Consider the following 25366-nt stretch of genomic DNA (forward strand, 5'->3'; position numbering starts at 1 on the left):
ACGTATGTTTTATGTGTTTGGGTTCGCAGCACGCTAGGGCGGCTTCACAGATCCCCCGGAATGCCCTAGATGCATCCTCCTTTCTTTCAAGGAAAGGAAACAGCGGTGGGCATTTTTCAAGGGAGATCTCCCTCTGGAAGACACCATGTCTGTGCTAGCCTCAGATTCTGAGGCAACATATGACGATGGCGTCTCCGGAGATGACGGGGATGCTGGGAAAAGCCCAGTCTACCGACCAATGCTGAGATGACCCCCCTCCATAGGAAGAGCAAGGGGAATTTCACATCTGTGGGTGAGGAAGAGACGGACTCTGAGTTTTCAGCAGCCCCCTCCTACGCAACCGCCTCTCTGCGCTCTGATTTTACAAGCCTCATTGAGCAGGCCGCGAGTAGCCTAGATTGTACTGCCCCCCCATTCCCCCCAACCCGGAGGCGGCCCTTAATCTAGTCCGAGACGGGCGGCGGTGCCATTGGCACCTGCCATTGGCACCTGCCATTGGCACCTGCCATGCCCTTACTCACTAAGTCTGCGGAAGGTGCATGGGAATCGCCTTTAACAGCCAGAGCGCTGATGAAGGCGTACATCCCATTCACCAGAATGGATGGTGAACTGCCTCAGGAGATCCCTAGGCTCGAGGACGTCCTGGCTGTGTACCTCGTCCCAGGTTCGAGCTCCTGGCCGTCATCCAAGAAACCCACATTACCCAGGACGAAGGACAGAATTACAGTCCAGCTGGTAGGGAAGTCCTTCACTGTAGGAGTGCAAGCTGTAGCAGCAGCTAACAATATTGCGTCACCACGGGTAAGACTGAGCTATTGGGAGAGGAGATAGAGGAAGCATCGAGAATTTCAGGCGCCATCCTCCATCTCATACAGGCGTCGGCTATATGCGGCGGGGAGGTCCATGACCACTTTGGTGGTTGCAGAGCATCTGGTGCACCAAGAGCGGGACCTGCCCCTCTGGCAGCACCAGGGAAGACAGCTGCCTCACCGGCAGGAGAGGTCTTCATCTCGTCGCCCTGGCAGCCTAGGGGCAGCCAGAAGAGACGAAGACCATGACGGGAGAGAGCGCAGCACCTCGTATGACATCGCCCACTGTTCATCCCCCACCCCTGCAAAGGGATGGAGGATCTAATGTGTCCTTTGTTCATAAAGAATGTGTTCCATCTGACTTTGTCACAAGATAACCTCTTTTCCATAACAAACTCGAGACTGTTCATGTTCCTTCTCTCTATCGCTCACCAACCTGTGTGTACCACAGCCCACCAGGAGTGTGAATCTGAGCACACACAAGGATGTTGAAGGAAAATGACATGAGGGCAGCAAAGCGGATGCTCTTGATGAGCCGCCATGCTATACCTCATAAGAAACCTGAGGAGTAATGTGGATAAGGGTTTGAGGAACATCTTGCGTACACAGCCCCATGTTGGGCCGATGACGGAATCGCTGTTGGGGGACGGTGTCAGTCAGTGCCGCTCAGACCCGTGCTGTGTTCACGGAGGGCTGGAATCACAAGGTTACACATATTACCAAAGTGTTGGCGCCCCCGTTTCTCACAGAACGGGCCAATATTTACTCCCCCTTTCAAGGGGTCCACCCTGGGCTGTCCCACCACTTCAGTGTCAAGGGACAGCGGGACTTGGGCCAGAGGAATACAGGTCATTCCTTCTGTCTGTACCACAGCTTGGCGCTCTCCCTCTTTCAGGGCATTACTCAGCAAAGCTGCACCCTCTCTTCCTGGCTAAGTCGGACGCTGGAGAAGGGTTCTGCCATCCAATTTCACCGAACTCCTCCCCCATTTTCGGTGATGAAGACGCCAGAGAAAGTAGCCACTCTTGTTAAAGAGATTACGGAACATTTGGCAAAGGAGGCGGTCACAGTAGTTCCCCAAGAGCAAAGGAACAGCGGAATATATTCGCCCTACTACCGAGTGCCAAAGAAGACGGGGGAAGGAGGCCGATATTGGATTTACGCACTCTCAACGAGAGCGTAGCAAATCGCCCTTTCGAATGCTTATGATAAAACATCTACTGGAATGTATTCACGACAAGGACTTTTGTGTAAGCCTAGATCTAAAGGACGCATCCAATGCATCCGCGTCACAGGAAGTTTCTGCGTTTCGCCTTCCAAGGGGTGGCGTACAAGTATATGACGATGCCATTTGGGTACACCCCGGCATCTCCAACCACCCAGCACCCCGGGTAGTCAGCAGCCGCCACTGGTCTAGGGTTTACACTTGTTCTAAGAAGTCAGACTTGGAAGTGGCTGCAGACTTGTATGATTAAATGGTATTAAGGCGTTATTTGAAGTGGTAATGACATGTAAGGATGACATAACACGGTAAAATAGGTTCTCTTGAAGACGATACCAATTTCAAGTGAAAGACGTGGCTGTGTGTGTGTGCGCTTTGAGTCTACTCGCCTGGTGTGTCCCAGAGAGTCCTTCCAGACAGGGAGCAGGGCCACAGGTTTGATGGCACACTCCAAGATGGCCATCGCCAGGGCAAACTCCCTGGCCTTACTGCACATCTGCACCGCCTTAATCCAGTTGTTCCTGATGAAAACCAAAACAAAGCCAAAGGGAGTCAGACAATGGTGTTATCCATCATATGGAAGCATGGTGACATCACATTTTTATTTATTTCACCTTTATTTAACCAGGTAGGCTAGTTGAGAACAAGTTCTCATTTACAACTGCGACCTGGCCAAGATAAAGCATAGCAGTGTGAACAGACAACAACACGTAAATCATGACAGTGCGACTTTATTTGTCACCTGGGACTGCTGGGGTCAGAACTGAACAAGAGCAGAGCACGCTAACGTCAATGAACATGTAAAAACAAATATGTTATCACCAAATAATGTCACAAATTAGTATCTGAATAATAGCCTGTGCCCCCCTCCCCTAACGAGGAAGAGCACACAATGGTTACACGAACACTTAACCCCTTAAGGTCGATGTCCACGCCCCCTGCATGAATCTAATTAGCATAATAACAAATACAAATAAAAAAACAGTTTAAGCTAGAGTTTTTTGCAATCGACCAGTCTCAAATCGACCTCATCCGCCTATGTCGCACTTCTGCATCTGCGGTGAAAGAGCTCGAGCGGTGTTTGTCAGACCATGAGACATCCCGAAAATCGGTCTCCTCACAAAATCATCTGTAGCATCTAAACGGTTTGACCTACAAAACTATGGAAAGATGACTCCCACAAACACAATGGTGTTCTCCGTTTTGCTCTACGGACCCCACAAGCATCTTGGGACTCGTCTGAAGTCGGTACAGCCGATCTGTAAACTTCTGTCTGTAGCGTCGGAACAGTTTGGGCAACAAAACTCACGAGTCCTCTGTGGAAAGGTGAGACTCTCACGAACATATACATGTCGGTTGTATTGTTCTAGGACATCCACAGGCCTCACAAGATTCGTCTGAAGGTCCCCCGGTACCAGTTGAAAACATTTCTGGAAGTTTATATGGAGACTGTTTAATGCCAAAAATAAGGGGTTAAATAAATGTTTAAAAAAATGTATATTCCTTTCTTATATCTCAGATATAGGACAGACACTTCAAAACAAACTTCCCTTTGATTTTTCGGGGGGACTGTTGTTCAATGTAGCGAATATGTTATTCAACACATTTGTATGGGCCTACAGCAGTAAAGCAACATTTTTTAATCATTCCCCCAAAAAAGGTATACTTCAAGGGGTCTTAAAATCCTAAATCAAATAGCTAAATGATCCTTGGAATGACCTTCTTAAAACAATTCCATATAACTTAGTAGAACCCCCCTCCCCTGGCTTCGACTCTTAACCTGTTAAGCCGACCCTCTACTTTTTCGAACATTCTGTTAAAAATCGCGCAACATTTCAGCGCCCTGCTACTCAGGCCAGGAATATAGTATATGCATATGATTAGTATGTGTGGATAGAAAACACTCAGACGTTTATAAAACTGGTTAAATCACAGCTGTGACTATAACAGAACGTGCGTTTCATCGAAAAGTGCAGGAAAATCTGATCACTGAAAATGGAAATAAATTCAAGGAATTGTTCAAAGTGAACCGAATTAAAATGAGGCCTTGCAGTGCCTACAGCTTCCACACGTTGTCTAGAGTCTTGTCATTTGATTCAGCTTTGATTCTTGGTCTAACCGAATCAAAGGAATCGATTCCCTCCGGTCTCCGACCGGATGTTTTGGTCGAACTCTCTCCAAGACATTTTTTCGAGACAGACACCTATAGAATTGACATCGCCTCCTGATGAATTTTATCGCTTATTAACGTGTACTAATACCTAAAGTTGCATTACATTACAAAAGTATTTCGAAGTGTTTTGTGAAAGTTTATCGTCGACTTTTTGAATTTTAAAAAATGACGTTACGTTATGAAATGCTATTTTTTCCCGTTTATCACACAGTCTTCATAGATCGATATCTAGGCTATATGTGGACCGATTTAATCGAAAAAAAAAAGACCCAATAGTGATGTTTATGGGACATCTAGGAGTGCCAACAAAGAAGATGGTCAAAGGTAATGAATGTTTTATATTTTATTTGTGCGGTTTGTGTAGCGCCGACTATGCTAATTATTTTGTTTACGTCCCCTGCGGGTCTTTTGGGGTGTTACATGCTATCAGATAATAGCTTCTCATGCTTTCGCCGAAAAGCATTTAAAAAATCTGACTTGTTGCCTGGATTCACAACGAGTGTGGCTTTAATTCAATACCCTGCATGTGTATTTTAATGAACGTTTGAGTTTTAACTAATACTATTAGCATTTAGCGTAGTGCATGCGCATTTCCAGAGCTCTAGATGGGACGCCTGCGTGCCAGGTAGGAGCAAGAGGTTAACGGGTTAAGAACATTTTGATCATATTTTTTCAAAACATATAAATCAACCAACTCGGATCTCAAAATCACCCAGAGCCCACATTCCATTCGTACCTGTGTGAGGCCCAGTTGGGGTGCATGAAGGGCGCGGGCACGTTGGTCTCTAGCTGGATGATGGTGAGGCGCAGCGTGGAGACGGTCAGCACTTTAGAGCCGTGGATGGAGCCGTTCCACTTGAAGTCGCCTGCCGGCGTCATGCAAAACTGAATAATAAAATAACAGTTTTATATTTAGAGAGATTTTCATTACACGGGGAAATCACAAAGCACTGTATATCTAAAACAAAATTAAAAATGCTTTCAGGAGAAACAATTAGAAAAATAGATGGGAAAAAAATCCAGCTAAAATTAAACAAGGATGTAGGACCAGATACAAGATACAAACACGATTGAAAGGAGGCATCATAGACTTAAAGGGATACTTCAGAGTTTTTGGCAATGAAGCCCTTTATCTACTTCCCTCACAGTCAGACAAACTCATGGATACCATTCTTATGTCTCTGCGTGCGGTTTGAAGAAAGTTGCTAACTAGTGAAATTGCTATCCTGTAGACTTCCAGTCATTGCGCTAGTCAGCATTGGCTCGCAAAACTACCTATAACTTCCTTTATATTGGACGCAGAGGCATAAAAGGTATCCACGAGTTCATCGGACTCTAGGGAAGTAGATAAAGGGCTTCATAGCCAAAATCTCAAAGTACCCCTTTAAACAGTTGAACTTAAAACTTATCGCAAGTGTTTATCTGCTCAAGTTTCTGTTGACTCCTTCAGTTGTGTTCAAGCCAAAGTTATCTTAAAGTTTACCTTGTGCGAGAGGTGTCGCCGCTTGTCCAGGTCCTCCCGGTGCTGGGGCTTGTTGAGGGCCAGCGTATTTCCACTGTATTGGTTGTGGTAGACGCGGAAGTTGCCCTCCTGGCCCAGCTTGAAGAAGTGGCTGAGTGTGCCCTTCATCACCACCTCCTTGCCTGTTAGGCTGCGCGTGCTGAGGCGCGACACATCGCCCGCCGGGGTCACCACCAGCACCTTGAGTGAGGAGAGGGGGGTCAAGTCAAAGGTAAATCAAATACATTATATTTCGATAACAGACGAGCGACACATGAAATAAATGCATGATATTCTTAGAAGAAAAAAATGTGACCCACGATAACGAAAAATATAAAGTAATCTCAAACAAAGTTTGGTACACCGGGCAACAACCTAAGGATAGCTAGGAATGCAATGGGTAATCAGTATTTTTTTGTAGATGAATAGTGATCACCTCTTTGCCCTCCTTGTAGCCCTTGTTGGCCTCGTGAACGGCTTCCTCCACCTTCTTGCTCTTCAGCTGGCTCAGCTTACTCTCCGGGTTACGCAGGCGGGTCACCATGCGGCCGCCCGGCGTGACTGCCGACCGCTTTCCACCGGCCTCGCCGTTCACCCCCTGGTCGTCCTGGCTGTTGATAGAAGACTGAGAGGACCTGTCGGCTAGGTCGGGCTCCTCCGGGACCCTGGGGGCCTCCCTGGCAATGGTGCTGCTGTTGCTGTTCTCCTCACCACCGGGTTGAGAGGGCTGGCTCAGGCTAGGGACCCCCTCTCCCCTGGGAGAGCTAGACACAGAACCTGCCTTCTCTGCCAACCACAAAAAAAATCACAACATAAGTCTCTATTTAAAATCATGCTTTACAGGGATGTTATACGGCAAAATCTAAGTTTGACACATATTTTCCAGACGTCAAAGTTAGTCATATGTCAAGATGAGTCCACATCCTATCTGTTTGCAGCTGGTATGCAATCATGTATGTAGATCCAGCTATATGCCTCGACCCAAACGAACGAATAACCACCAGGGAATTAGGAAATTATACGGTGCCTACCCTTTTCATTCATTTTGGATTGTGGCATGTAATCAAATATACATATTTTTGTTTGCCTGGGATGTGGACTTCTAAAGAAGACCCAACAGACAGTCCCTTCAAAGTTCAAATGACATGAAATAGCTCCCTCTGGTGTCATGAATCAGCATGCATGTCATTCCTGTAGCGCCCACACAGCCTTTTACACAGCCAATAGAGATATGATGATTCATTGTAATGATCTGGACCCATGCATTAAAGGCATGACCAATCACCCCTAGACATTGATCCAAGGTCAGTTCTGAGTTTCCCTCCAAAAATGGTGAGAGAGGGGTAAGGCTGATTGTAGATCTGAGCCTAAGGTCAATGTCTACCCAGCGGTGAATATGGATGTCAACAGATAAGACACCAATCAAAGATTGAAGGTACAGTGTCAAAATGACAGGAATGCAACATATGGCCAAACCCAACACACCTTGTTTTATACCAGTAGTACAGTAAAGGTAAAGCTCTTTATTAAAATGCAACACATGAAGATGGATATTAAATCATGGCAGCCATGATGGTTAAACTTCACAATGAGACATGTTCTCTAAGAGTAAGCATCCAACAGTGATGATAATGATAACAAGCCGGCAAGCCAGAAGCGAAGCACTTCTGTTGACTGGTTAAATAGCGCCCGCAAGGCTCAGAATCAAACGCCATGTCTGAAAGTCATTGTGATTCATGCCAAGGTATTCAGTCTGATTGCATATCAAAGCAATTAGCTTTAAGCGTTATTTTGGAATGAAATAAAAGCAGGTATTCAGCAGAGTAGCGACAAGCGTTCAGTAACGAGGCTGAAATTCAGGTGTTTGAGAGGGATGAAAAATCCTACTGTTTGCGGGATAAATTATTGAGGTGCTTGACAGCCAATGAAATGATGGATGCAAGAGGGACAGCGACCAATGGTAGAACATTCCGACAAGGGTAAGGCGGGATGTGAGGAGAGGAACAACCCAAGCACAGGAAGTTAAAGGAGGGGGTTGATGAATGGGGTTCAAAGTTCGCAGTGACACCACCCCCTTGGTACCTTCAGCCTCCTGCATTCCCTTCATGTTGGTTAGGGCCTCGTCCCCAGGCTCTCGGGCCCCGGTAGGGAGGTCTTGCCCCCCCACGGCAGGGCTGGGGGCCTCTGTTGCGGGGAGGGTGGGTTGTGGAGCCAGAAGATCAGGTTTACTTCCCTCAGGGATGGAGCCCTCACCAGTAGAGGGAGCCAGCTCAGCTACAACCATAGTCGCAGATATTCAGAATTTGGCAAACTATGCTACATGTTGAAAACATTCTAACTCCATTCAAATGTGCATTCTCACCAGAATGTAATTATCTTGGAACTTTTGGTGCCAAGATGGCAGCCAATAAAATTACACATTTCAAACAGAGTTGGTCAAAGTGTATGTATCAGACTGTGTGGAATATGCACAACAAGCACTTCCAGCTTGTGTATATAGAAGATGCTGTATTGTAATAAGACTAGCAGGCATTGTGTAAAACTTGTGAGTACGCTTATTACAGAGGAGTTATCAGCAGTATTGCTGAAGTCATTGTTTTTAAGATGACAAAGTGGTCTCCGATGTGTTGACAAGCAACACAAGGGATTTCTAATTGGCTCAGAAAGAGAAGAGAGCTGTGGGAAACGGATCAATAATTCATTAGGCCTTCATCGCTCTATATCAAGACACAGTAATATCAAACAGGCCGTAGAGCTTGTAGGACCACAATGTAGCAGTAGCTGTAGTTAGATGGTGTGTGTGTGTGTGTCTCTTACCTGTAATGGTGGTCCCCTCCTTGGTCGCATGGTCATTGTCCTTCTCAGCCTTACCCTCCCCTGCTCCCTCCTCATCTCCCTTCTTCTCGAGTTCATCAGTTTTCTCCTTGGGCTCTCCCCCCTCCGTCTCCTCCTCCTTCCGGAGAGTTTTCTGCGCCTCCGCCTTCTCCCTCTCCTCGGCCGCCCGGCGCTTCACCTCCTCCAGCTCCTCCTCCTGCTTGGCCCTCAGCCGGTCCAGGATCTCCTCTGGAGAAGGGAGAGGACACAGATTGATTGATTAATTTAATTGATTAGATAATTCAAATTAAAATACATATTATGTATGTCTAAAAAAATGTTTTTGTGGGAAAACTAAACATCTTTAAAACATTCAGCAGTATATAGACTAAACACTACCAAGGACAACACAATAAAATCTGAGTTATTAGAGAATGGTGATCAGTCAGGTAGAATTTGAAACCAGCGGGACAGCAGAAAATCAAGGCGCTGAGTTATGCACCCCTGAGCTACACCTTGACGGTCTCATATACGGTCTGAGCATTAACTACCGTTTTATTGACTAGCCTATAAAACACTTATAACTCAAAGCATTTTTCGTATTCTCGCCAGCAAGCGATAGTGAGTAGAGTCAGTCAGCGTATGCATTCGCTATAGCTTCATCCCACACTGACAGAAAACGCTAAAATCAATACATCTTCTGAATTGACCACGCCGCAATTCTGCCAGAAGAATCAAACTAGAGGTCGACCGATTATGATTTTTCAACCCCGATACCGATTATTGGAGGAGACAAAAAAAGCAGATACCGATTAATCTGGCAATGTTTTTTATATATATATATTTGTATTTGTATATATATATATATATATATATATATATATATATATATTTGTAATAATGACAATTACAGCAATACTGAATGAACACTTATTTTAACTTAATACATCAATAAAATCAATTTAGCCTTAAGTAAATAATGAAACATGTTCAATTTGGTTTAAATAATGCAAAAACAAAGTGTTGGAGAAGAAAGTAAAAGTGCAATATTTGCCATGTAAAAAGCTAACGTTTAAGTTCCTTAATCAGAACATGAGAACATATGAAAGCTGGTGGTTCCTTTTAACATGAGTCTTCAATATTCCCAGGTAAGAAGTTTTAGGTTGTAGTAATTATAGAACTATCTCTCTATACCATTTGTATTTCATATACATATACATTCATATACATTCATATACATTCTTATAGGCACTATAGTATTACCAGCCTCATCTCGGGAGTTGATAGGCTTGAAGTCATAAACAGCGCAATGCTTGAAGCACAGCGAAGAACTGCTGGCAAATGCAGGAAAGTGCTGTTTGAATGAATGCCTACGAGCCTGCTGCTGCCTACCACCGCTCAGTCAGACTGCTCTATCAAATAATATAAAAATAATAATATAATAACACAGAGAAATACGAGCCGTTGGTCATTAATATGGTCGAATCCGGAAACTATAATTTATAAAACAAAATGTCTATTCTTTCAGTGAAATATGGAACCGTTCCGTATTTTATCTAACGGGTGGCATCCCTAAGTCTAAATATTGCTGTTTCATTGCACTACCGTCTATGTTATGTCATAATTATGTACAAATCTGGCAAATTAATAACGGTCTTTGTTAGAAAGAAATGGTCTTCACACAGTTCGCAACGAGCCAGGCAGCCCAAACTGCTTAATATACCATGACTCTGCTTGCACAGAACGCAAGAGAAGTGACAATTTCCCTAGTTGAAATAAATTCATGTTGGCAGGCAATATTAACTAAATATGCAGGTTTAAAAATATATACTTGTGTATTGATTTTAAGAAAGGCATTGATGTTTATGGTTAGGTACACATTGGTGCAACGGCAGTGCTTTTTTCATGAATGCGCGTGTTAAATCATCACCCATTTGGCGAAGTAGGCTGTGATTCGATGATAAATTAACAGGCACTGCATCGATTATATGCAACGCAGGACAAGCTAGATAAACTAGTAGTATCATCAACCATGTGTAGTTAACGAGTGATTATGTTAAGATTGATTGTTTTTTATAAGATACGTTTAATGCTAGCTAGCACCTTACCGTGGCTCCTTGCTGCACTCACGTAACAGGTAGTCAGCCTGCCACGCAGTCTCCTCATGGAGTGCAATGTAGTGGGCCATATTCAGTATCCAAAAATGCAGATTACCGATTGTCATGATTACCGATTGTTATGCCCTAATTAATCGGCCATTCCGATTAATCGGTCGACCTTTAAATCAAACACTCAAACCTGTGCTTGAAAGCTTGCTACGGACTGTGCTTTTCTCTGGGTTATACTATAGGAATGGTCATGTAGTCTGTCTGGGGTTGAGCACATTATCACCCAGCTGTGCTTTGAATTGAACACCGCCTCAAAATGAGACTTATCTGAAGTGATAGCCGCATAGCGAGAAATTGTCACGGCTTAATACAACTGCTCAATGCGGTAAAAACAAATAAATTAGCCTGTATTAATGTGTGACTTCCACTCTATGGCAGGACCACATGCGGAGAAATTTCAGTCGTACTCTGTAATGAAGCAGGTTATTTAATATTTTGGGGGGAAGGATGGAATGGTGACAAAGAAAAACAGGTTGTTGCAGGTATCAGAAATAGCCTACTTCCTCTGTCATTTGTCACTTGACAGCATGTATGTGTGGGTGGTGGAGAAACCTTGACAGCAGCCTAAAGTGTCTTCGTAGGGGGCCCAGTCTGGGATCGCGCTCCCAATGTCATTGTCTTATGGAGTGTGTGTGTGTGGTGTGTTTGTCTATGTGCATGTGAGAGAGAAAGTGTGTAAAATGCTCTTTCAGACATAATGTGATTTCCACAGTGCAGGAGCCGGTCGTAAGTAGACTCACTGGTGAGATTTCAAACCATTCATTCTCAATGGGAGGCACACCAACAGAGAACTGGATCTCAGCCTGTATCCGAGTCCATCACAATTGCACAGTTACAATAGCCTGGTCCCAGATCTGTTTATACTCTCTAACACAGTCCTACGGTCATTGCCATGTCAAACAAACAAATCTCGGACCAGGCTACAGATACAAGTCCCAATCTAAAAAGCCTCAGCAATAGCATACATAGCCAAATAGCTGTTACAACAGCTTCCTATTATTGTCGTCACCTCGAGACCACTGATAGGGTGTTAAGGTTATCCAATCCTTTTACCTATCACATTCAACCATCCCATTTGTTCTTTCATCAGATCAGTTGTCATGAAGGAGATAAGGAAACTGTTTGGAGCCCAGCCAAACTGGGACTGGAGATAAAAGTTGTCATGGAATGGCTGTACTGGTTCCTATGGCCCTTCAACATGACTGAGTAGTATTCACTTAACTGTGGGAGGGCGAGAGGGAGGAAGGGGGGAAAGAGAGCGAGAGAGGGAGAGCAAGCGAGTAAGAGAGATCGAGGGAGAATGAGAGATGAGAGAAAGAAGGGCAGAGGGAAAGAGAGCAAGCAGGATAAAGAGAGATAGACAGAGAGGGAGACAGACTGGGCAGAGGAGGAGTCATTGGTAGGCTCTCTGGTGTTAGACAATGGAGCGCCTCACACTCTCAGAGCCAGAGACCTTTGGCTCAGCTAGACTGTCTTGGCTAACTTGGCTACGTATAGAAGACAGGTGGACACCCAGCATAGCCATGCCCCCCCCTCGTCTTCCATCTCACTCTCTTTCTTACATTTCTCTATCCTCTATCTCCGTCATTCTTTCTCCATCTCTTTCCTCCCCTTTCGCCTCCATATTCTTCCACTGTTCCTCAACCCCACCAATGACTATTGCCTCTCTACCCCCCCCCTTACCCTCTCTCTCTGCCTCAGAGGCATTCAGTCCTGCCATCTTGGACCTCCTCCCAGTGAATCCTGCTGGAGCAGTGCCACAGCCCCCAGAGCCTACAGCCAGGCCAAGCCAGCACTGGAGGAGATAGAGGCACTCAAACACAACCAGCCAGCCAACCTGCTACTGCCCCACTGATTAAGGCCTACTTACCCAAATAGGAGGGGTCTGGAAATATTTAGGATATTGCTTTGGGATGGCAGTGGTAAATCCACTATGATAATCTGACAAGAGGCGGGTGGGAGAGGGACAGCAGTATGCTAGTCACATACATTAGTGCTGAGCGATTAGTGCTTTTTGAGGTCGATTCGATTATCACATTTTTATAAAGATTTTTTCCTTTCAATTATTTTTTAAAACATTAAATGCATGTGGGTTGAATGCTGTAACAACAGAATAAAACAATGAATAAAGTCCCACGATGCAAATGACTGCCAATTACTTATTAACCATCAGCTGTTCACATTACTTTACTTTAATAAAATATTTCTATTGTTGTGTATATTACAACTTTATTATTTAATTCAGTTATCATCTCATCTCTATAAAACTGCAACCTATGCGGTCTGACAAAATAATTATTTTAGTTGTTCTTCAAAGTAAATAAGGCATAAGTTTTATGACTACTGAATACCAACTGCCAATCACTTAGATCATGTATTTTCTTCAGTCTCTTCCATAGCATGTGGTAAAAGAAACAGACAGGACAAGTAGTTGTGCAATGGATTATGGTCATCGTAGTTCATTACAATTTTGTCTGCGCTAAACTATGTAGAACATTGGCCTGTTGGAAACTACAATTCCCATCTTCATCGCACAGTTCGCTTACAATGTGATTTATCTCTAGAGAAACTCAAACGCAATGTGCAATTTGAGCTCACAGAAAAAAATGGAACAAATTGGAATTCAAATAATGGCACTGACATGGTGAAAAATTACCCACAACACTATCATACATGGACTACTATATCTAGAGCCTCACATGATGTGCATGTGCACGTCCCTCCTAACAAACATGCACACACACACAAAATGCTAATGTGCACAACTTTCATGAGTCATAATTGTAAAACCCATACACACACACCCAATACCATGGATCTGAACTGAGTAAGTGTGTGTGTGTGTATGCTGCCGTGCTGATCAGCACCCTCACATTACCAACACAGAGAGATTGAGAGGTACAGCCGTGGGCAGGAGGCAATCTGCAGCCTCGTTAGAACCAACCGAACAGAGAAAATGATGCCAATGATGAATATCAACAAAAGACAGCGTACCTGCGTCCCAAAAGGTACCCGGTCAAAAGTAGTGCACTACATTTGCCATTTTGGGACACAGTCAGAGTAAGTATTTGCTCATCACTTAACACCATTCATTCACCATAGGGGAAGAACTGAAAGGGGAATAGAGTAATAGACTAGTAGTTCTCTCCAAACCACTGAGCATTGTCAAGAGGCAAAACCAATGACTGATGGAAATGACAGAGTGGCCCAATTCAGAGAGATTGATAATCTATTCCATTGAGGCAGGCATTGCTGCAATTGTGCTCCTTTCCCTCAGACGGGCAACCGCCAAACAACCAATCATTGATTTTATTTGTCAGAGTCAAACGCTAATTACTGGAATTAGCCGCTCTTGACTAAGTGTACATCCCAAATGGCATCCTATTCTCTTTAAAGTGCACTTCTCTTAACTAGAGTCCTATGGGGCCTGGTTAAAAGTAGTGCACTACATAGGGAATAGGGTGCCATTTAGGACACAACCAAACAGTCTTATTTGAAGAAAAAGCCTAAACTTACTTTATAACGTAAAAACAAATACATAACAGCTTTACCCTACTAAACTGTGCTGAAAATTCACTGGGGTCTCAATAGATTCAATGTAAAGCTTTCACCCATCCAATGATAGTAACACAATGATAGACTTCAAAAGGAAGGAAACAATAGGATGTGTACTATGGGGAATGTAAGGTTAGTTATCTAACAACGTACAGAGAGTTGCATTCAATAGACACGTTGTCAGTATGTAATACCGGTAGGTTAATAGTAAATAACTACGCAAAGAACTGGTAAAACCTTCTTCTGAAATGACTGTAAATGACAATACTAGTCCTAGAATTAGAGGTCAGCCAATTAATCGGAATGGCCGATTAATTAGGGCCGATTTCAAGTTTTCATAACAATCGGAAATCTGTAATTTTGGGCGCCGATTTTTTAAAAATATATATTTTTAAATGCCTTTATTTAACTAGGCAAGTCAGTTAAGAACACATTCTTATTTTCAATTACGGCCTTGGAACGGTGGGTTAACTGCCTTGTTCAGGGGCAGAACGACAGATTTTCACCTTGTCAGCTCAGGGGATCCATTCTTGCAACCTTACAGTTAACTAACGCAATAACGACTTGCCTCTCTCTCATTGCACTCCACAATGAGACTGCCTGTTACGCGAATGCAGTAAGCCAAGGTAAGTTGCTAGCTAGAATTAAACTTATTTTATGAAAACAATCAATCATAATCACTAGTTAACTACACATGGTTGATGATATTACTAGATATTATCTAGCGAGCATAAAAGCATCTGACTTGCATCTGACTGAGCATACAAGCATCTGACTGAGCGGTGGCTGGCAGAAGCAGGCGTGTAAACATTCATTTAAACAGCACTTTCGTGCGTTTTGCCAGCAGCTCTTCGTTGTGTGTCAAGCATTGCGCTGTTTATGACTTTAAGCCTATCAACTCCCGAGATGAGGCTGCTGTAACCGAAGTAAAATGGCTAGCGAGTTAGCGCGCACTAACTACAGGGACGGAAGCTATACTGTTACACTGGCAATACTAAAGTGCCTATAAGAACATCCAATAGTTAAAGGTTAATGATATACAAATGGTATAGTGGGAAATAGTCCTATAATTCCTATAATAACTACAACCTAAAACTTCTTACCTGGGAATATTGAAGACTCATGTTAAAAGGAACCACCATATGTTCTCATGTTCTGAGCAAGGAACTGAAACGTTAGCTTTCTTACATAGCACATATTGCACTTTTACTTTCTTCTCCAACACTTTGTTTTTGCATTATTTAAACCAAATTGAACATGTTTCATTATTTACGTGAGGCTAAATTGATTTTATTGATGTATTATATTAAGTTAAAATAAGTGTTCATTCATTCATTCAGTATTGTTGTAATTGCCATTATTACAAATAAATAAATAAATAAATATATACTTTAAAATCGGCATCGGCTTTTTTGGTCCTCCAATAATCGGCATCGGCGTTGAAAAATCATAATCGGTCAACGTTGCAGAAATGCCATTAAGAGATTTTTATTCTACTTTATTCAACATGTCAGATAGGGCATGTTTATTCTACATAACCTACATCCATCTGAACGGGTCCACATCTCTTACCGTTGGCAGCGGTGAGGAAGCACTTGTTGACGCCGCGGGCCTTGTTGGTGAGCTCCTCGGTGATGTCCATGTGCGTGTGCACCTCGTCCCTGATCTCCTCCAGCGTGGCGTACAGGTCGGCCTCCCAGTAGCCCTTGTCCAGGCAGTCAATCAGCTCAGCCAGCTGCACCTTGGTGCTGTAGTACCAGATGGTCTTGTCCTCCTGCTCGCCGTCCTCTTCACTGGGGTGGAGGAAGTGAGAGAGACACCGGTGGAGGGGGTGGAGAGAAAAAGAGGAGGGGAGAGAGATAAGAGGTAGATGGAGGGGACAGGGAAGGAGAGAATAAGGGAGAAAGAGATCAATGTCTTTGATTAATTGATACCATCATCAAATGACGAGCAGTAGAATGAAGAACATTTAAGCAGACACCTGCCATTGTAAATTGTTCACTGTAAGGACAACTATTTAATACATTTGTCTTCTATGGTGCAAGTTTTCCTTAAAAGCCATTCCGCCACTTTACAAACTCATATTCATTATCTCCAGCACCATACGGGTATCTAGATATGTGAAAAGGTGTGTTTCTATGATCTGTGGTTGCAAAGAGAAGGTTCTAAATGCTTCTCTATGACATTACAAGGTAGGATTAAAAGGAAGAAAAACGGTGATTTTCAAAACCTGAAACGAGTTTCAAGCCAGGGGGGGGGTATTTTATTTCTCCACGTCACCGTGAATCTCAATGTGTTTGAAAAATCAGTCATTGGGTAGAATGCAGAAAATGCACCTTTTTCACATACACTGTATTATACATACATTTATTTAACCAGGCAAGTCAGTTAAGAACAAATTCTTATTTTCAATGACGGCCTAGGAACAGTGGGTTAACTGCATGTTCAGGGGCAGAACGTCAGATTTGTACTTTGTCAGCTCGGGGATTTGAACTTGCAACCTTCCGGTTACTAGTCCAACGCTCTAACCACTAGGCTACCCTGCCGCCCCATTGCTGGAGACAATGACAATTAGGTTGAGAAGCGATGGAATTGCACTTTTACGTTTTATAACATGGCCTTAGCTGCAATCAAGGAAAACATGATTATTGGGAAATTAAAGTTGTAAGAAAGACCTTTGGGCGCTCTAGGCATGCATAACACATAGGCCCACATCAAATATCAACAAATGGACAGCTTTGTGCACAGCAGGGTCTAGGCCTGAGTCTCACTAGCCTTAGGCAGTATTCCAACAATCTAGTCAGCATCCTCTCAGGATGCAACCACCCACTCGAGACACACACACACACACACACACACACTCTCTTTCTCTCTCTCTCTATCGGGATGGTGAAGATCGATTACACTGCAACCAGTGAAGGCCACCTTCTTGAGTGGGAACGGCAATGAGACAGTGAAGGCGACCCCCCCCGAATCCCTCTGTTCAGGTGTGTGTCTGTGCTCGTGTACATGAGTGTGTGACACTCTCCTCTCTGGTTAAAGGAGTCTGCTACCACACCATCTGTGACTTGTGCTTAATAGCTGGCGTATATGCTATCGCTTACTAATATTTGTGTGTTTACATTGTCATTATCCTTCAAACAAGTGAGGCATTGGCCTTTCTGTACCTTACCAGAGAAGCTAAAAAAGTGATGTAAGCCGCTCTGGATAAAAGCGAAGATTGAAGAGTGCCATCTGTCATGTAAAAAAAAGCTCACAGTTTGAACATGATCACGGGTCAATTGCTTGCACTTCTGCTTCAATTTTGATTCTGGGTTAACAGTGTTTCTTGCGTGGATAACCTCAGTACCTGATTGAAATTGACACTGTACACATGAATAAATAAGTAATTATCACTAATAATATATTACTGATTGTTTGGCGCTTCTGTCGGGGCTGGCTAGCTAGCCAGTGTGGGGTAGCTTTAGCAACAGGGTGGAACAGCAAGAGTTAGCTGTTTATATGTTAGCATAGCGATTGCTGCATTAGCCGAAAGCCTGTTAGCTAGTTGTGAACACTCCTGTGTAGATGGCTGCACTCTTGCAGATGTCTCTCGGCTCACCCTCACTCACCCTTGAATCAGCTAGCTAGCATAATAAACTGTCAGCTGGTCGACATGGCTTCTTCTCAGAGCTGTGCAGTTTTAGCTTGCTTGTATAGCTAAATGAAATGTAAAAGCTAGTTTTTAGCCAACATATAAACAACTCTTTCACCTAGCTTGCTAGCTATGCAAGTTGGATAACAAATGCTTATTTCATTAATGCGATGTTAGCTAAGATAATAGAATGATCCGAGCTAGCTGGCCACCTACATTTGTCAGTGGGAGATTTATTTGCTAAAATGGAGATACCTTTGAGTCAGCTAAAGATCATCTTTGCATCTACCAACTGGCAGTAAATTTACTACATGTCAACATATTTTGTGGACTAGTCCTAACATGTACTTTCTGGTTATATCTGAACAATGTGCATTATATCATTGTCCACTGGATTAAAAACCCAAGACATATCAAAGACCAGGCAAGAAAGTTAGATCTAAATGCTTGGTAAAAAAAGCCAGTGCTAAATTGCTCCGTCCCCCATAGCCCTAACCCCTCGATGTTTGCAGACCTGTATGGTCTGGGAAGGTAGGCTATAAGCAGTGCAATGATGGATCTCACACCTTACAGATCTGCAGAAACAAATGGTTAGGGCCAAGGGGAGGGTTAGAAAGTGGTTTGAGACTTGACTTTCCCAATCACACAGTTATTAGATGCTAGCCCACCAACTCAAAGCTCAACATTGACAAGAGAAGCTGCTCTTCCTCCCTGGCAAAGCCTGCCTGCTCCAATACCTCTGTCACAGTTAACAACTCCATTATGGCCCCTTACCAGACTGTACAAAACTCCTTCACACTCTCCACTGGCTCCCATTAGCAGTGTGCATCAAATTCAAATCCCTGTTGCATGCCTATAGGGTAGCAAGGCAAATCGATTCTGGCCCAATCTTTGTCAGCACTGCCAAATGTATTAGTCTTCATATTGCCATTATTATACATGTTGCACATCTTCTCTCCAAAAATGTTTTTATCCTGTAGCTGACCTAAGAGCACTGTTGGAGATGTGACAGGCTGAGATACCGAGAAGGTAAACACCAACATGTGTAATTTGTAAATAATGTTAAGATCAGTGTTTCTTAACCCTGTTCCTGGGGGCCCAAAGGGGTGAACATTTTTTGTTTTTGCCTTAGCACTACACATCTGATTGAAATCACCAAAGCTTGATGAGTTGATCCTTTGACTCAGCTGTGTAGTCCAAGGCCAAAAACAAAAATGTCCACAGGACCAGGTAAAGGGTCAACCATAGTAGTACGTCACCCCTGGAGCAGATTAGGGTTAATTAAGTGCCTTGCTCAAAGGGCACAGACAGATTTTTCACCTTGTCGGCTCGGGTATTCAAACCAGGGACCCTTCAGTTAGTGGCCCAACCCCCTAACTGCTAGGCTACCTAAGAAACACTGGTTTAGACAAAAGTGTCAAATATATGCCCCACATTCTTCCTCCAAAGGACCTTTCTATGGAAAGACCGGGGTAGCCATTAGCAGTTGCCTTCAACACTCATCCTTTCCTTTTAAAAAGGAGTTTGGACACTATACTCAGTTTAGTATCGCGGTCTTCATTGCACATTGTGATGACAACGGTTTTCATGTTCCTCCTAGTGTCAGGACAGCAAACGGTTAACACAACAGCATCCCTTCAAAGACTGAGGTGTTTTAGGCAGGGACATGATAGACCAGGCCCAATCCTGCACAACAGCCCCAGGTGAGACAACAGCCCTAGCCCATCATCCCAACCTAACCCATAACCCTGTGTTTCCCAATCCGTTCCTCCAAGGCCCCTAGCAATTCTTTGTCCTATCACACCTGATCCAACTAATCAATTGCTTGAAAAGGGATGTCCAGGGGGATATAACATTACAGAACACTCAGATATAAATATATTGTCTAGAACAGACACAATTATCTGCCAGGTAGAATAGGAAGTTGAAATAACTATTTATTCGACTGAACAAAGTTATAAACGCAACATGCAACAATTTCAAAGATTTTACTGCGTTACATAAGGAAATCAGTGAATTGAAAGGCCTTATTGATTGTAGGGCAGATATAACTGTCAATGGGATTCCTCTCAGGCAGTTGAAAGGCCCTAATCTATAGATATCACATGACTGGCAATACAGATATGCATCTGTTGGTCACAAATACCTTTAAAAAAAAGGTAGAGGCGTGGATCAGAAAGCCAGTCAGTATCTGGTGTGACCATCACTCCTCTTCATATTGGTGGGAAGTGGAACACAATGACGTACATGTAGATCCAGAGTATCCAAAATATGTCTGATGAGTATGCAGGCTGGGACATTTTCAGCTTCCGGGAATTGTGTACAGATCCTTGCGACATGAGGCCGTGCATTATCATGCTGAAACATACACACTGTCTGCCATTTGCCCTGTACAGTTGAAATCTCCCATATGTAATGTGTTAGTTTCATGTTTCATGAGCTGACATAAAAGATCCCAGAAATGTTACATAAGCACAAAAAGCTTATTTATATCAAATGTTGAACACAAATTTGTTTACATCTCTATTAGTTAGCATTTCTCCTTTGCCAAGATAATCGATCCACCTGACAGATGTGGCATATCAAGAAGCTGATTAAACAGGATGGTAATTACACAGGTGCACCTTGGGCTGGGGACAATAAAAGGCCTCTAAAATGTGAAGTTGTGTCACACAACACAATGCAACAGATGTCTCCAGTTTTGAGGGAGCATGCAATTGTCATGCTAACTGCAGGAATGTCCCCCAGAGCTGTTGACAGACAATTTTATGTTCATTTCTCTACCATAAGCCACCTCCAACATAATTATGGAGAATTTGGCAGTACGTCCAAATAGCCTCATAACCCAACCGCAGAACCTCCACATCTGGCTTCTTCACCTGCGGGATTGTCTGAGACCAGTCTCCCAGACAGCTGAGGAGTATTTCTGTCTGTAATAAAGACCTTCTGTGGGGGAAAACACATTTTGATTGGCTGGGCCCGGCTCCCCAGTGGGTGGGCCTATGCACTGCCAGGCCCACCCATGGCTGCGCCCCTGCCCAATCATGTGAAATCAATAGATTAGGGCCTAATGACCTTATTTAAAATGACTGATTTCCTTATATGAACGGTAACTCAGTAAAATCTTTCAAATTATTGCATGTTGCATTTATATTTTTGTTGAGTATAATTTTGGAGTGAGTGAACGTTTGTTTGTTGTTGTCTACTTACACCACGACGCGGCGGTCCAGGAACCAGTACTTGCGGCGGTGGCGGTCATAGCCGATTGGCAGCTGGCGGATGTATGGCCTGCTCTTCTGCGCCTCCGTCACACAGTCCACCACGCCAGGCACCTTGTGTGCCACGCACACCTCGCACTGCCACTCATCCTCGGGTACCTCCACCAGCGGCGGCTTCACGCACTCCAGGTGGTAGACGGCCGAGCACGTCTCACAGCAGAGGAGGTCCCCCAGCCGGTGGCACACCCTGCAGTGGTCGTCGTACGCCACCACCCCCTCCGACATTAACTCTTCTCTAGCCAAGTTGGTGGCCAGGAACTGATCCACAAGGAATTGAAGGACCTTAATTTTGCTCTCGAGGGGCTCGTAGGGGTACTCCTCGCCCTCCAGTAAAGGGAGCACCTGCCGGTACTCTGGGTCACTCTCGCAGTAGGCGCGCACCATCTCGGGCCAGGTCATGCCGTCGATGAAGTAGAGTGTGGAGTTGACGCTGTCCTTGAGGTCGGCAGGACCGAACGTGGTGTTGGACGTGTCCTCCTCGCGCAGGATGGCCTTGAGCAGGGCGGTGTGGGTCTCAGCCAGCAGGGTGCACTGCTCCTGGCCTGCCAGCGACGCACAAAAGTCCTCGAAGCGGAACGGCGAGAGGCGCAGGACTGAGCCGAAGTTGCGCAGCACCTCATAGACGGCCGAGATGTTGAGGAGCTGATTGGCCGGCACCAGCAAGTCCTCTGAGGACTTGGGCAGCTCTAGGGAGGGCACCTCCTTGGCCTCGAAGATGGGCGAGCGGGGCCGGTGCGGGTGTCTGCCCCTCCGGCCTGAGATAGAGAGGGATGAAGAGAGAGAGAGCTATAAATGATGTAAATAATTAAAATCAATCAAGAGACATAAAATGGGGTCAGGAAAAAAAGTCCCTTTAATACTGAGTGCTGGACTCTGAGAAACACAACAAAAACAGGTGAAGAAACAAAGACAAAACTAGATACATAGTGAATGAGCCAAAGCAGGCAGCACAATTTGCATCAACCATAACAGCTGTCGATGTTTCTATCAAACAGGCAGGGCTTCTTATTCAACACTTTTGAGTGTGTAACTATTTTGTTACTGTTTCTGGATAACAGCTCTGTGAATGTATGCATTACTTTCGCTGTATCAACTTTTAAGTACAGCGTATTGGTTATAACCAACTTGTATTTTTTACATTTCCATAAATCCACGGCGTATATAAAGTCTGAATCTCTTCTATAAACAGAATTTCTCCCTTTGGAAAGAGAACTTTTGATTTACTCAGTACATAAAAAAAAAAAAAAAAAAAAGAGTCTTAAATTTAAATAAGCCGACCTAGCACCTGGTACTTGAGTATTCACTGTGCAGTGGAGAATTTGGCCTTCCTTCACTCACTCTACCCTGGGCCAGAGTATGGGTGCTGATCTAGGGTCAGCTCCCCTTGTCCATGTAATCTTATTCATTATGATCGAAAAGGCTTAACTGATCCTAGATCAGCACTTTTTATGAATATGGACCCTGATCAGGTTCAGAATCTGAAACATAAAGCCAGGGATCCACACCCTCTGATATCAGTTAGAGTAGGTAGGTATAACAACTGACATAAATTAGATTTCAAACATTAGACATTAAGAGTAGGCATAGATGAGGTGACATTAAAAATGACCAACAAGCACCTCTCCCCTGAGCGTGTGCCCCCGGTGAGGGCTGTGTACAAAAACCTCTGCCTTCATTCCTCCCGCCCTATGCACAGAGTCTCTGTGTATGTGTAAGCATGTATTTGTGACTCAGCGTGATAAAATGAGTGTGTATGTGATTATAGGTCATATGAATGGCACATAAACCACTCCTTGAACAATTCAGCCATATTCACTTGTTAATAATCGGGCCTGTTTGGGGAAGGAGGTTATTGGGGTAGGAGGTTATTTGCGTAGTCAGTCACTGGGGTGCAATGGAGAGATAGAATTATGATTCAAGAAATACCAAGTTGTCTAGGCTGTACACATCTGTGCTTATGAGATGTGGGGCAAGTTATGAAACACATTCACAGCCATTTTAGGACACATAACATGAATAAATCTGTAATTTCATGGAAATATTTTTCTGCATTGCATTATGAATCAGCAGATCCATTCCAGGTCTACAGGAACATGTGGAATTATGATAATTTAATTTTACTGAACACCAAAATATATCAGAAAATGTACAATAATGTATACTAATCTTATGCATAATCCTTAATATTGCATAAATGTCTTGAAATTGACTACATGAAGTCCAAAGTACATGAATGACATCAATGTCACTTTCACTCATGTTTTGACATTATACAAGATCAAAACTATTGACTTAACAGTTCAACAATTATTTTTCAAAGAAGGTTACCTTTGCTCTTGTTCGTTTACATTGACAGATTGGCTTTGCTATGGTTACCGCACAATTTAGTACGTGATATTATAATGAGTTCAAGCTGCAACAGGTGAAATTAGAGCGCCTCTTTTCAAAACAAAGGGCCGCGCGATGATGTCCTGTCAAGCTGATTTGACCACAATCTCACGAAATCTATCGCAACACTTGATTTTCTGAAGGAAACAATTGTTTAAACTAAGGGAGGAGGAGGAGGAGGAGGAGGAGGAGGGGGATAAATTACAACTAGTTGATGAAACTGACCCTTTATTGTTTACATCTACTACAGGAACTGTATAACAGTATATTCATGCCATGCAAGGCGACAAAGTATCAAAAACGCACGCGCAGTTCTAAAACAAAAAAGTATAAATCTTATCGTGATATTTTGTAGCCAAGTAGTGCAGCATGGCAATCTTGTTCACGATAATTGCTAAATGAATGAATGGAAAGTAGCTAAATGTTTATCTGGAACTAACGTCTAATATGTTGCATGCAAAATGGTGCAATTATGCAAATGAACAATTCCACATTACAATAATCCCCATCGTTAAATTCGTGTTCATTTTTGCCAATAGTTGCTGATTTTTTATAACAGAAAACATGCGAGGTGACAGTATTGTTCACTGTGCGCGAACTAGCAAACGATCACCAGAGCTCCTAAACAAAGGCCTGTTTATGAGTGCAATCTCCATTTTGAACAATGCAGTTTACTTCCCAAATGTGCTAAATAAAACTGTAACACTTTGGCGTGCATATGAAAAATGCTTCTAAATTGCATTTGCAAGCAAACGTACCTGGAGTGCTGCCGTGCGTGCTATCATGGCTCCGAAAGCTGCTATCTGTACAGTAGCTAGCATCATCCTCATCTGGTAATTCTTCCAGAAAATCGGACTCATTGTCCACGGCCTCCTCTTCGTAGTCTGAGGAAGGATTCTCGTGTAAAAGTTCGTCTTCCTCCGACCTCAAACTAATATTATCCTCTTCCTCGTCGCTGTTGTCATCGTAGACCACCTTGCACAGTGGCCGTCTCCCCCTGCTGCCGCGACCACCTCTCGAACCCCTGCCTCTTCCTCTGCCCCGCGATGTCGTCGCAGCTCCAACTTTCCTCCGGCCCCTGGACGAATGGTAGTTTTCTCTCCGATGAATTTCTGTATCGCCGGTATCCACCACCGAACCCCGTCCGCGGCCACGTCCTCGGCCCCTTCCCCTACCACGGTTACCTCTCCCTCTCCCTCTTGAACCGCGAACTGGCACAGGGGAAACCTCCTGCATCTCCGCTGCCTGTTTGGGCGGCCTTCCTCTTCTCCCTCGCATTGTAGCAGATGTATTATTTTTAATTTCAATTTTAGCGCGCGACTAGTCCACACAAACCCGAGAAACCGGGCAACCTCGGAAACCCTAACCAACGTTGCGATAGTCACAATTAGCCCCACCAAGCCCCGGGCTCAATTTTTGGTAGAATGATCAAATAGAATGGCCTGCGTCCCGCTTTAGGTCGCCTGCAGTCGCCATTTTTCTTCGGATATCTCCCTCCACTGAAAACAGACAGCAGGCCCTGTATGGAGGTCACGTGACCACTATTCTACAGTGGACGCATTTAGTTCATAAAATGTGTTATCCATGCAAACGTGATGCCCCCACGATTGTTTATTTACATTCACTTGTCATGCCAATTCACATAAATCAAGAAAATATCGATTTATTACAATGTAACAGCGTTGTCAATTTGCAGCTGACGTCGTCATTCTAGCCAGAATGTAAGCAAGCAATACGTAGTCGGCCACAGGAAAGATCAGAATCATGAAACCAAGTTGTTGTTTCAGAGTTAGAGCAAATATTATCACATATTAGGCAGGAGTC

At 43.9% G+C, this 25366-nt stretch overlaps 1 pseudogene across 1 annotated transcript in view; it reads right to left on the bottom strand.

Annotated features, from left to right (window-relative positions):
* Window positions 1–25064, bottom strand: part of LOC118389388 (nucleosome-remodeling factor subunit BPTF-like) — a 48252-nt pseudogene extending 23188 nt beyond the window's left edge. The window contains exons 1-9 of the transcript XR_008144699.1: window positions 24301–25064; window positions 21087–21909; window positions 15815–16035; window positions 8523–8768; window positions 7788–7979; window positions 6142–6491; window positions 5688–5906; window positions 4941–5089; window positions 2421–2552 (exon numbers count right to left, since the gene is read on the bottom strand). The product of XR_008144699.1 is annotated as a nucleosome-remodeling factor subunit BPTF-like (transcript). The remainder of the gene's footprint in view (window positions 1–2420; window positions 2553–4940; window positions 5090–5687; window positions 5907–6141; window positions 6492–7787; window positions 7980–8522; window positions 8769–15814; window positions 16036–21086; window positions 21910–24300) is intronic.
* Between the last annotated feature and the right edge of the window lie 302 nt (window positions 25065–25366).

The sequence above is a fragment of the Oncorhynchus keta genome, chromosome 10 (assembly GCF_023373465.1).
Source record: "Oncorhynchus keta strain PuntledgeMale-10-30-2019 chromosome 10, Oket_V2, whole genome shotgun sequence".
In the NCBI taxonomy this organism is placed as follows: domain Eukaryota; kingdom Metazoa; phylum Chordata; class Actinopteri; order Salmoniformes; family Salmonidae; genus Oncorhynchus; species Oncorhynchus keta.